We start from the raw sequence: 14,655 nt of genomic DNA, 5'->3' as shown, positions 1-14,655 counted from the left end.
TCAATGTCTTTTTTAACCATAATTTAAGGCTAAAAATTTCTATTTTATACATGTATAAATAGAATTAAATGTATTTATCATAAACTAAAACTTGAAAATTAAATTGCTTTTATTTTACAACATAAAGAAGAAGAAAGGAAGAAGAAAAATGTGAACGCTCACAACTAAGGTCAATGGATTGGTGTGGAGAAAGACCTTTTGGTCATCAAGCTGCACACCATTTACTTGAAACTAATTCTTTGAGCTAACCGTAAAACAATAATGAAAAAATAAAAACAAAAACTTAGAAAGTAACTGTATATACAATTTTTTTTGTTAAGTTTAAAAATGGTAAGCACCCTTTTTTAACCCATTACTGCCAATATTGACCATGGAAACCATAGTCTACCATGGGCTCCACACCGTCTCCTCCCCTAGATTTCTATTTTTATGATCATGTACATTCACATTTTTCTTGTTGCCCTTTCTACAAGAGCAACCACAAAAAATGCAACAGATATCTCAAAATTGAATAAAAGGGGAGAGTTAGTAATGTCAGTATACATAAAATATTCAGTAATGTCATAAAACTGAAAGAGCGCCATGTATTTTAAAAAAGTGTCTTTAAATTTCTAGTATATGTGTTTGTAGGTAAATAAAAATAGAGCAAAAAAAAAAAAATTTGTCTAACTGTTTTATAGATTTGTAAACAATTCAGTTTTAAACAATAAAATCTAGCACTAATAATTGATAGAACTTATTTAAATTACTTAAAATAAAATCACTTCTAACAATAAACAGCTAAATTTAAAAAACAAAACAATAAAACTTCACAAATATTCTGAAAAAAATAAAGTAATAATAAAAGTATTTAATTGAGTTAAACAAACTGTTTGTAAACCTAAAACTAATTTTTAACAAATAAAATTAAATAACCAGAATGTCTAAAAAATATGAAGTTTTTACTTCTAAACTTAAAATCTTCATCTTCTAAAACAAATTGACAATTAATATATAGTAAACAAAAAACTACAAATAGAGTTAAAAAAAGAAAAATAATACATTTACTCGTTTAATAACACTGTCAATGAGGACAAAATAAATACTATCAAATTTTATGTACAAGAAACAAATTAAAAAAGTATATATAATAAATAAAATAATAAAAATAATAAAACCAAGCTATACCAATCCAGCTCTACCTTCACCCAGTTTATAAGACCAACAGCAATCAGCCCAAAAAAAATGTTCAAGACAAACACCAATACAAAGATATAAGTTTAACTGTTGGTAAAGATTAAGCTTGATATTTTTTATGATTGTCTTTTAAGTAAGTTCTCTCTCATTCCATATTGAAATGCTCCAAGATAGCTCTGATCTATTAAGTTTCTAGGCAATTCTTCCCATAGTTTAGAACCAAGGTAAGATAATGTTTTTAGATCAAAGAGACTATTTACTCTGGGAAAAAAATAGTTTGTTTCGGCAAATCTTGTAAGATGATTATGCATTTTATTAAAGTTTGTAAAGTAAGGCTTATAGTTAACTGGCAAAGTATCTTTTTTAAATTTGTGCATAAAAACTCCTACCTCATACTTAAACATATTTTTAACATCTAATATTTTATTTTCTATTTTTATACTTTTAACACTTTCATTCCAACCTTTGGAATGAATGCATCTTAATGCTCTATTAATGAGTTTATCAATCTCAGTAGTTTTAGTTTTACTTGATACATAAAGTGATTATATCAGAACAATAGTTTATATCGATTACAACATTGTAAAATAGAGTTGATTAAATATTTTAGTTTCTAATAATAAAATTTAATTCTTACTATGTTTTTATAAAGTTTTTTTAAAACTAAGTATCTTTTTAGATTAAATATATTAGGCTTAAACATTGATTTTTAGCCTAAAATAATTGTTAAAAAATACATTGAATATAATATAATTTCAGCATGATGTTGGTGCGGCATTGTCTTAGGTAACTACCAGAAATTATTTAATTATTAGGGCAATACTTAATAAAAAGAGGTTATTATATTTTAAACTTATGCCAAAGGGGCAATCATGAAAATGAGTTTGGGAAAAACTTAATTTAGATAGTGAGATAATAATTAGTTTTTAAAATGTTATGAACAAAAATAACTATGTATATATTATGACATGTATCAGATAGTAATAATAAAAGACAAGGTTTGATAAATAAAAAGAACTGGCAAAAGTTTTTTGAAAAAAAACTCCAGATTTTTTAGTTTCTGTCAGGTTTTGAAAATAAAAATTTTTTTTTACCATTTTTTGTATATAAGTAAGTTTAAGGTAAGAAATTATTTAAATAGTATAAAAATACTAATAAGTTAATGTGCTGCTTCTTTAGATGTGTTTTAAAATAAACAAAACATAAATAATACAGAAAAAACATTCTTTGTACAGTACATTTGTTGTACCTAATCATATTTTGTTATTTAAAATGTAAAAATTGTTTAAAATTCAAGGTTATTCTAGGTCTATTAGTGATTTTTGATCAAAATTCTGTGTTTTTTGATGTTTTATTTAGTTTCTCAAATTCAAAGAATGTTTTTCATGGACCCTGAGTAAAAAATAAACTTTGTCTTTTTCACCTGGTTTTAATAAGTACAGGGTCTGCCTAAGTTTACTATAAAAAAGTTTTGTGCCTCAAACTTAATTTACTTTTCCATTATACTGTTGTACATAAATTTAAACTCACTAATAGCATGATTATAAATATAGGCTTGTAAACTATTTTTTTAGAAAATATATTTTTTGTATGAATAAAATAATTTTTTAAATACCTAAAATTTAATATTTTTAACAGTGTGTATTCAGAACTGGATGTAAGCAAGTTTAATTTTTATACAACAGTACTCAAATTTAAAAAAAATATCAAATAAATATAACACTTATTTAAATGATACTAAAGTCTGTAACAGTAAAGAAAATTATTAAACTTAACTAAAATAAGCTATAATAACTAATAACAATAACTTATCTAGATTGTCTATTTTATCATTCTTATATCTTTTTTGTGCACTGAAATAAAATTTTAAATGGTATATTTAATTAGAGCTAGAAAGCAGAAATTATTAAATGAAAACAACACTATCAAGCTAACATTTTAAGTAATAGAACACAAGTTAAGCAAAAATAAAATAGTTTTTAAAACCAATCTATATTTTTAGATTTTTACAAAAAAAATGCAGGAGTTTTCCAAAAAGTATCAAACCATAGGAAGTCCTTCAAGTAACATCAAAAAACTTCGAATAAACCTTAATTAGCCCAAGTTTAATTAATACTGAAAGTATTAAAATTATTTTATTTGTTAGGCAAAAAGTAGCCACAAAATTTTTTTTTTTTGAAATTTATTCAATAGAAAGTTTACATTCCTTTTATTAGAGGCTGAGGTTTTATAGACATTTAAGTTCAAGATTCTCAACTCATTCTCATTTTTTAATTATAGACAATACTGCACTTTTAAACCGCCCGTAGTCAGTCACGTTAGGGTTAGAGCAATGAAACTCCAGAACCGTATTCCATGTGCGTAGAACTATGTACAAAACAAAAATTAACTTTCTACTATAAAAAATAAAATAGTTACGGTACACTTAAAAATACCAAAAATAATAATGAAAAAATAGAAAAAGCCTAGTAAACGCACTTTAAAACCGCCCGTAGTTTTAATTAGAACAATGAAACTCCAGAACCTTGTTCCATGTGCGTAGAACTATGTACAAAACAAGAATTTAACTTTCTACTATAAAAAATAAAATAGTTACGGTACCCCGAAAAATACCAAAAATAATAAGAAAAAATAGAAGAAGCCTATTAAACGCACTTTAAAACCGCCTGTATTCACATTAGAGCAATGAAACTCCAGAACCTTTTTCTATATGCGTAGAACTAAAGTCAAAACAAGATCTAACTTCCTACTATAAAAAAAATAGTTACAGTACCTTCAAATGCACTTAAAATTTCTAACATAAAGTAGCAATTTATCTATGTTATCACACATACAACATAGTAACTAAAGATTAATTTATTAATGTACACGAATAAAGAACCGTATGATAATGCTGAAGAAGCATTGGTACAAAAACAAATTTAAAGATTTTGCAAAAAGTTTTTTAACAACTTAAAAAAAGTAAGAACATATAAATTTATAGTAAGTATTAACGCAAAATTAACTTTGAAAAAAATTTTAATGCACACGAAAAAAAAACTGTATGAAGAAGCATTGGTACAAAAGTATATGTTTGAAGATTTTGCAATAAGTTTTTTAATAACTTTCTGTATAAAGTTGACTTTAAAATAAAATAAGAACATATATATTTGCAAAAGATTTTAATGCAAAATAAACTAAAAAAACAATAGGTTTTGCAACAAGATTTTAAATAACCATGTGCAACTGTGCATAAAATTAAACTTGTAAAATAAAAAAAACAATAAATTCTATCTATTAACAGTATGAACAATCTTCAAGAAGACTTTGAACTTATTCGCACAAATCGCAATAGTAGCTTCGGTTTTTTTTTTTAATTTTCAAATTCTGCTCTTGTAGGCAATATTCATGAAACCAAATGCTGCAAATGTCGTATCGAATCTTTAAAGAACACAAATTGTTAATGTTACCACTGAGATTAATATAGAAGTATAAATTATGTTAAAATTGTTTTATCGTTACTTACCTATCGCACTGGATCAAGATAACCACTTAATTGCCTTGAACTCGCATAATGGCGAAAAACAAACGTTTCAGAAATTGACATCAACAACTAAAATAATATACATATTTAGAAACAAACTATATACAAATACAATGTTATCTGTTAAGTCATTTTTATAACTTACATCCTTCATGGAGAAGTCGTTCACCTATTTCTGTACGCTTTTGTACTATACTTTTCTCACTTTTAGTTGTTAGAGTAATCGTATCTGGTAAATTGGGGTAATGCTGAACGATTTGTTCTCCAGCCTACGTGTTTAAACTCTTACTTAATTTGTTTTTTTTTTGGTATAACTTAGACTAAGCAAATTTAATAACAAATTAAACTGTTTATTTAAACCTCAATAGCATGTAACCCACAATTTATTGTAACAAATTTCTGTTTAAATCCTAAGTCCTTGAATCTTATTTTGTTTTATACGTTCTTATAGTGTATTCTTGTTAGATTAAATCGTGTGTAAAGTTTTGACTACATTTAAAGTAGTTTCTAAAGTATAATGCTATTTAAATATGTGTTAGTGTTCGAAATTGTTCTTTAATACAACATGTTCATTCATTATCATTTCTAGCTTTATACAGAGTAGCCCTAAGTATTGTTTAACATCAGCATTTAGTATAATTTAAGTTTTTATTTAAGGTACTCTACATCCGCAGGTTACATCACGAACATCACGAAAAAGCCATTTTCACCTTTTCAATAAACCACTTTTATCTCTAACTAGAAGCCATTTTCGTCGATAGAACACTCAAAATTTTACACTTATTATTTATTTTTTATGAAAAGATAATTTGATTTATTAAAATAAAATATCATCTACAACATACCGATTTATATTATATAATTTATATTATTGATTGCAACACTTTTATAAAAACTAAGACGATGTTAAAGTAGGGATACGAAACACTTAATTTCAAATAAATAGCTATTTTTTTCACGCAAGCTTAAAATTACATGCTTCAATGATTTTTACTAGGATTTTTTTTTTGTTTTGGTACTTTTCGGGGTACCGTAACTATTTTGTTATTGATAGTAAAAAGTTAAATCTTGTTTTGAGCTTAGTTCTACGCACAAGAAACAAGGTTCTGGAGTTTCATTGCTCTAATGTAACTACGGGCGGTTTTAAAGTGTGTTTATTAGGTTTGGTTTTTTTGGTACTTTTCGCGGTACGTAACTGTTTTTTTTTTATATAGTAGAAAGTTAAATCCTGTTTTGTGCTTAGTTCTACGCACATGGAACAAGGATCTGGAGTTTCATTGCTCTAATGTGACTACGAGCGGTTTTAAAGTGCGCTCACTAGGCTTCTTCTATTTTTTCATTATTATTTTTGGTATTTTTCGGGGTACCGTAACTATTTTATTTTTTATAGTAGAAAGTTAAATCTTTTTTTATGCTTAGTTCTACGCATATTGAACAAGGTTCTGGAGTTTTATTGCTCCAATGTGATTACGGGCGGTTTAAAAGTGCGGTAATGACTGTAGTAACCTCTCGTATCTTTATGTACTCGTGACGTTACGCACTCTCGTTTAGTTACACATTTTAGAATTCTAAAAAATTCAAAAAATTTTAATTTCAACTTTTTTAATATTGCACAAATTAGGTTTATTGTATATTTTTAATTTAAAATATGTTTTTAAATGCTAACTCACCTCTCCATATCTTTAGACTTTGTAAACTTATGTTTCTTGACTAATTGATAAACGTTTAGTAATACCTCAGTATATAAGAAATTTTTGTTAACAACAAGAAATTAAAATAAAGTTCTGAAAGAAATATGACTGTGTCAAATAATGAAAGTATAATGAAATAATGAGAGTTTAAGACATAAATAATACAGCACTCTTGTCACATATATGAATAAACATTTAAAACATAAATCTAATGAAACTACCTAGCATAAAGTAGCAGTGATACTTGATAAATATAGAGCTTACACTTAACACAAAACTTAATTGTTTTTTTTAGTAAACATATCACTAATTTTCATTTGACGTTTTTTTTTAGTTTAAGTTCTTCTTCTGTTACACTTGCTTTGCACAGCAAGCGTTGAAATTTTCCGACGTTGACTTCAATTCTTCGTAATGCTCACCAGCACCTTTTTTTTCAATGTATGTATAGTTTTATCTTTTTTTTCATATTTATAAATTAAGTAAGCAAATTGTCAAAAGTGGGAAAGTCCCCAGTCTGCTTTCAACTAGAAGTAATATCAAAAAACAGCCATTATAGTAAGTATATTTGGTACCTCTTGTATCTTTACGCATTTTTTCCGTGAACACAATGTGCGTAAATAAGTGAGAGGTTACTGTATAAGTAAAAAATGATAATGTGTTGATAATCTTGAATTTTAATGTTTATGAAACTTAAGCCTCGTCTTTTAATAGTGTTAACTAAAAATATAGCAATAATGGTTTTTATTATAAACTTAGTAAAAACTAAAAATATAATTATGTCCTTTAATTTCAATGTATGGCAATTAAATAACTTAAATATTATATAAGGAACTCATTATTTTAAAATCTAAAAATATTTAATATGTTTTAAATAAGAGTTGAAATAACAATTATAGTATCAGTTCAGTATACTAAAAAGTCCTCTGAAAAGTTTAAAAATTTATTGAACTGAAACCAGTGGGTGTTGGTGACCCAACATCCAAAGGTTCATTTACCCTAGAACGTTTACGCTTAGGGCTTAATTTGAGTGTTACTTTACTATTGGGATTTGACATAATTATAACTTTACCCTAGACTAAGTATTACTAGATATCAATACTACTATAGATAGCCAGGCACAACAATTGAGTGGGTTTCTCTATTAAACGAACTTCAATGAACACAAAACCAATTATAGAAATCACAAGAACTATTAAATATGTAATTTGTGTACTAAAATATTGTATATTAACCACTATAAAAAACTCAATAACATTTAAAGAAATACTTAATATTAAATGCTAAACCAAGTGTTGAAAACTACAAGAACTATAAAAGTATGTCACTTATGTGAAAAATGCTTTATATTAGAAACTGTAAAAAATGCGTTAAGTAAATCACTTGTTGAAATCAAAAGAGCTATAAAATGTACAGTAAGAGAATTACAAAACTTTCTGTAAATAAAAATCTTTAAAGCTAACAAAAACAATTATAAATATATATATAAAACTTTATAAAACAACTCAATATCAATATTCAAGTGTCTTTCTTGTAAACAGTCTCTACAGCTCCTGGCGGTTCTGTCTACACAGCTCAGTCTGTAGTATCACCTTATCAGCTTGTGACCAAAAACATTACATAAAAAATTTTATCAGTCAGTTACATAAGAGAGAAATACGCTCTCAATATTTTTTATTCTCTTTACGTCATAAAAGAAAAGTGCGATCTCATTATCTTTATTCTCTTTCTAACTTTTTGTTTCATCAGACTTGCCCGGGCAAGAATTGGAAGTGCAATAACTCTTAATTTTCTCTTAAAAAAAAACGATTTTCAAGTTAAACTTGGAATAGCGTTACAGAACAACTGCTGCCTCTTAAAGAAAGAATTATAGTAACATCATAATATAATAATAGAATTAACCATAGTTACCAAGATTAAGTCAAAAAAACTAGCCTGACTTAGGCAAAAGTTTTCAAACAAGTTTGAGTTAGCCTTCAAATAGTTCAACTTTACTTAGCATAAGTTATCCTAAGTGTCTGACAACCCTGATTTAATAATTAATTCTTTTTTTTAATTTCCTCATTTTATTTAAAAAACTGAAAAAATATATTTGGCTAGTATGGAAGAACCAAATATAAGTTTTTAGAATAAAATTAAGGTCATAGGTAGGTTTAAACCACAATTTTTAATTCACAATACATTTTTATTATTATTTTTTTTTCATTTAAATTTCTAACATGTATCTTAAAAACTAAGTATTAAGATTTTTTTACAATAAAAGGATATAATATTGGTTATTGAACGGCGTATGCGCTCAAAAAGTTTGGTACAAGGACCTGGTGTACGAAAAAACCTTTCGGCTATCAAGCCATACACCATGGAAACAGTTTAATGTCTTGTCCAGCACTATAAATATTTATCAAAAAATATTATATAGCTTTTAAATTAAAATGACTTATTGATTTTTTTGACACGGTGCACCACTACGAGAAAGGTGTTCAACATATTTGTAGTTAGCTACTTGTAAAATTATTGTCTAGCTTCAGTTTTTGAACATACAATAAATTTTCACGACCATTAACCTAGCTTGATTAGCATTTTTTGCAATTTTAAAAAATGTCCAAACTTTAGATCCAATTATTTTCCTTATCTGTAAAGCTAACTAAGAATTTTGTTTTATTATAGAGAACGTTCTTTTGCCTTTAATTAAAAAAATCCATTAGATTGGGGTTTGAATTCTTAAGTTGGACCAAATAATTTTCACTTTAACAAATGTTTTAGCCTAAGAAAAAAAAAAAAAATATTTCTTTAAATATATTTACTTTGCTGTGTTCTCAAGGGTCGTTGTCAAAATTTAGACAAAATAATATCTTAGAAAACATTTGACTGTTTTAAATAAAAAAAATTCGCTACTAGATATTAAAACTTTGGTATTGTTTTCCAACAATAAACTTTGTTCCTTTTTACAAAATCGGTAGTATAAGTTTTTTGGTGTTTTTTTTCTATTGTCATTAAGTCTTGCTTTAAAAACGGTTTTCACAACTTTTGATTTAAATTTATTAGACCTTAATAATTTTAAATTCATCATGCTTTTATAACGAACCACTCATTACATTTTATGTTTCGTTTTATTTCAGAAGAGTTAAAGTTAAAGAATTTCAATGTTTTAAGTGACGTCACAATTGGTATTGAGAATAGAACATGAGAAAAAGAAGCGTGAAGTAAATTTGAGAGGAAGAGTTTAAAACTTAGCTTGCAGACGCGAGTCGGTTGGATTACTACCGGGGGAGAGAACGCACACAACGACGGAGAGGCGAGTGATCCGTCAAGGCGAATGAAGCTTATTTAATATTTGTGTTAATTAAACGAGGATAGGAAACTTTATCGTCGAGTCGATTTTCAATGTTAAACATATTCAAGAGAATGTTCAACACTTGGTTAGCGTGCCTATGAAACTCTTAAAGAAATTGTCGGTAAAACTTTTATACCACTTTGTTTTCTTACATCTTATTCACTTATTTCACAATGTTTTATTAATCTTGTAAATATATATAACGTGCACTTATAACTAGTATTTTAGCATTGTTCCGATAGTAAGTACTAGTATATTAAATTAAGCCTGCGTTCCATCTGAACGTCTGTAATACTTTAAATAACCGTTTCTTGTTATCTTATTTAAGAGCATCTAAACCAACCTAACAACAACATAATTGATGACGGTTACACTTTAACTTTGTTATAATTTTATTTAATTTCATACATAATATTACACTTTCTTTCACTCAAGAACAATTTTGTGTAGTACATGTAATATGCAACGAGGTGCTGTTATAACTGTTTATTGTAATCTGAAGAGAATTACATTTTGTTGTCGAAACAATTGTCGATAATAAAACAAATATTTTTGTTTTATTATATATATACTGTTATAGATATATCGTTTATTGTAATAAGTAAAATGAAATTCAAATTAGTAAGTTTATATTTGTGCAAGTACAGAAAATTTTAATTATTTTTTTCATTTTAAAAAGTAGCTATAGAATTGGTTAAATTTTGAAATAATTGAGTACTTATTAGAACAGTTACCTCGAAATTAATTTATATAACAAAATTAATTAAACTAAATTATTTAGAAAAAGATCTTTATACAGTTTATTACAAAAGTTTTCAGTTGGGAGATTTTTTTTAAAGTAAAATTTTCGTACCCCCTAACAAAATACCACGCTACGCAACTGATGCTAAATTCATAATACGAAACAAACTGTCAAGATATTTTTTTCTACTTTAAAGTAGTTTACCAATTCAATTTTTCAATCAAAAATAAAAATTAAAGGATTACTAAGTACTTTTTATTGAATGACAGAAAAAGCGCTTAAGATATTTGGTCCTCGGACCTGGTGTACGAAGGAACTTTTCGGTTGGTTATCGAGTCGTACATAACTTGAATACATTTAACTTCATTGTCCAGGACAAATTAAGCCAAGCTAAGTTATTATGAGTTTCAAACATTCCTTGCTTTTAATCAGGTACATAACAAGTGAATAGCACTCAATAAAATTTTTTGTGACAGTTTAATATATATTTCTCTACTTTTTTTTCGAAAATTCACAACAGAACAGAAAATAGAATTAAAAATAGTGTTTCACGAAAAACAAAAACAACAAAAAGTAACAATGTAAGAAATGAGCGTAATAAATAATCACTGTAAAGTAACCATTAAATTAAACTAAAATACTATTAAAGAAAGCGAAATGATTAATTTAAGTAAATATAGACGCTTTGTAATTCAATTAAATACACTTCAAATTCTTTTTGTCTGCACAGTTCTGCTTTATTTAAAAACATAGAGGTAGCCTCTAACTTAACGAGGACAAAAGCACCATTACAATGATTAGTTATTTTAAATCTAGATATCTGATATTTCCTAGCACAATCTCTACTATTTATTATTAAATGTTCTGCAACTGAGGATCTTTTAGCTGCATTTTTATGGTCTTAATTTCAGGTTCTTCTGCTATTGATTTTAATACGCATGCAGGTAAACATTCCTTGTCCGTTATAGCTTCTTTTACAGAACAATTAAACTTGCATGCTATACAACTTTTGTTTAAATCTATTGTCGGATCTTTCAAGTGAACTTTTAGTTTTGGTATCGAGATAAATATAACTTTTGGATTGACTTGATTGTACGTTTTCTGTGTTAAATATTTAACTCTTTTCTCAAACACACGTAATGATTCTCCAAAAATAGTAGTTTTAAAACTGCTGAGAACTTCTTAGGTCCGTATATCTTGATTTGTTAAAGTTGTTTTCCTATTACTTTATAACTCTCTTAATCAAATCTGGTAAGTATCCATTTTTTATTAGAAAGTCTAACATTCTCTTCACCCTAGAATGAAGGAGTTTTTTAGTAAAGATTTTGTAGGCCTTATATTAAAGTGTTTTTATAAAGTTTACTTTTCGCTTCTTACTGCAAAAAGATTGGTAATGTAAATACTGCTCAGTGAAATTTGTTTTCCTATAAACATTCGTTAAGAACTTGTTTTATCATTTGATATCAATATATCTAAAAATAACAGTTGATTGTTCTCTTCTACTTTTTTAGTGATATATATATTTCAAAGATAACAAACCTGATGAAAATGGCAGCAAGTGACGTACAGTTAAAAATTCACAGTCAGATAGACGGCGTGGCCATGGGATCACCTTTTTGCCTAACACTTGCAAACATTAATTTCGGATATTTAGAATATTAAGTTGTTGAAGATTTGTTTTCACAAATTGTCTACATTAGATACGTTGATAACGGTTTAATTATATCCAAACAGAAAATGAAAACAAAGCTATAGTTTAAAGATAAAATTTTCTACGTGAAAAGATATATTTTACTAAAAAAGTAAAAGAAAACAACCAAGTGAAATTTTTAGATATTATCAAATAATTAAATTAATAATATTAAATTAATAAATATAAAAACTTTGTTTATTGAAATTGTGACTAAAAGCCGCTAATTATCTTTAAGAGCAAATGTTTTACTTTAGTCGTATAACGTTTAAAACGTATACGACTCCATACTATTATACTATTTTGAACTTAAGACGATAAAATATATGCAAAACGAGCTAAAAAAACTTTATTTTATGATTTTTGTCTTTAGTACGTATGGTCTGAGTTTATATATACAAATAAAATTTTTACTTAAGGTATATTATACACAAAAGTCTTATGTAATAAAAACTTGAATCGTCGTAACTTTAAAAAAACCCTATGAATAAATTAAAACCTCATTATAGTTACTTACTGAAACACATATAAATAATTTTATTTTTATTTTTTTAGATTACTTGGTGTAAGCATAATACATTTTAAGATAATAAAAACATATTTAGATACATTTTACACTTTACCCTAAAAATTATAAACTAAAAAAAGTTTTTTATTTATATTTAATTTTTAAAACTTTAATTTACTAAGTTGTATTATTTATTTTTATAATTTTAGCTACATATTAACCAAACGTATGTAATAAAATGTTTTTAATAAGTAGTTTCAAAAAGTAGTTGAATCAAAAAAAATTGTAAATGATTATTTTCTTTTTATCTTTATAAGCATTTAGCTTTTCAATAAATTTAGACTATAATTATACAATAGTAATTAATTATACTTTTTACTTTTTTTTAAAGTTTTTAAACTACTTATTAAAAACTTCATTACATACGTTTGGTTAATATGTAGCTAAAATTATAGAAATAAATAATACAACTTAGTAAATTCAAATTTTAAAAACTAAATATAAAAAAAACTTTTTTTTTGTTTATAATTTTTATGTTATTATATTTAATTGAAATAAGTCTGCTGATAGGTTGTATAAAAATTCATTAAAATTTTATACATGTCGTATGGAAATACCCAATAAGAGAAGTTTCATTAGTGCGCATAGCATAGTAAAAAAACCATTAATTGCAATACATTTAAAGAGCCGTAATTGCAGAAAATTATGATTTGACCATTTAGAATGTCTAAATAAAGAGGTTTCTAAAGCCACCGTTTCTTTAAATCGATGTAAAAGAATACATCACTTCAAAAAAAGGATCATCAGAAATTAGTTATAATCAACACCAATCTAATAGAAGCCAAATTAATAAGTCACTTCTGCACAATGTCAAACATATTAAACCCATTAGAATTAATATTTATTAAATTTAAATTTTAGAGAGAATGGCATTAGCTGAAGCTATAGTTGCAAAAATATAAAAAAGAGTTCTTAATGCTAAACATATGTTTTTATCTATTTTTTAATACTCGAGTACTTGTGTGATGGTTTTCTCGAGTTTTTGTAAATATTTCCGAGGCTAATAAAGACAGATGTTTGATCATAAAAAATAACTACTGTTTCCTCGAACCATAAAAACAATTGTTATAATTGGATTTTAATTTTTCTAATAAATTTTTATTTTGGCTTCATTTATTTTGTATTTTTTGATCATAAAAGTTTTCTGAAATTTATTTTTTATTAGTACACGTTTTTGTACACTAGATTTAAGTTTTAATGATATAATAATTACTAATTAATATTTAAAATATCAAAATTAATAATAAAGATAGGCTATCATTTAATAATTTACAATCTATTTACTGATTACCTTTGTTTGATTGTTTTTGTTATTTAAGGTTTATTTTCAAAAGAAGTTGTATTTTTAACCTCTAACATTTATCTATAATGTAATTGAAATTGATTGTTCTACAACTTTTTTATAATTTAACAGGTTAAAAGCCATAATACGTTTATTTTTTAAAACTTGTCAGCTGGCTCAAGACTGACTATTTTATTTCTAATTTAAATTTAAAAATTATCTTACCTCTAGACTAAATTTTCTAAACTAAGAATTAATGAAATATGACTAGTTCGGTAAAAAAAATTTAAGTTACAATACTTTTTTTTTAAATGCCACCTTTTATAGTATTCTATACTTTTTTTATCTATGTTTTGCAAAAACATTTTTAACTAATAATAACACAAGATTTATATATCGAATATAACACTCAAATCTGTCCAGGCTATTAATACTTTTTAAAACATAAATTAATGAATATTGTAAAGTAAGCAAAACGTAAAACTAGCTAATTGGAAAAATAATTTAAATAAAACAACAAATAAAAATAAAACTCTTTACTTAATAGCTGCAGACGTTCAAGGTTTGTACCCTAACTTATCTTAAAAACTAATAAAAGTAAGTAGTTCTAATCTAATATACATATTTTTTATTGAACGACAAAAAATACGCT

This window comes from Thalia democratica, chromosome 4 (assembly GCF_965202585.1).
Source record: "Thalia democratica chromosome 4, ktThaDemo2.hap1.1, whole genome shotgun sequence".
Classification (NCBI taxonomy): Eukaryota; Metazoa; Chordata; class Thaliacea; order Salpida; family Salpidae; genus Thalia; species Thalia democratica.
This window is presented reverse-complemented; position numbering follows the sequence as displayed.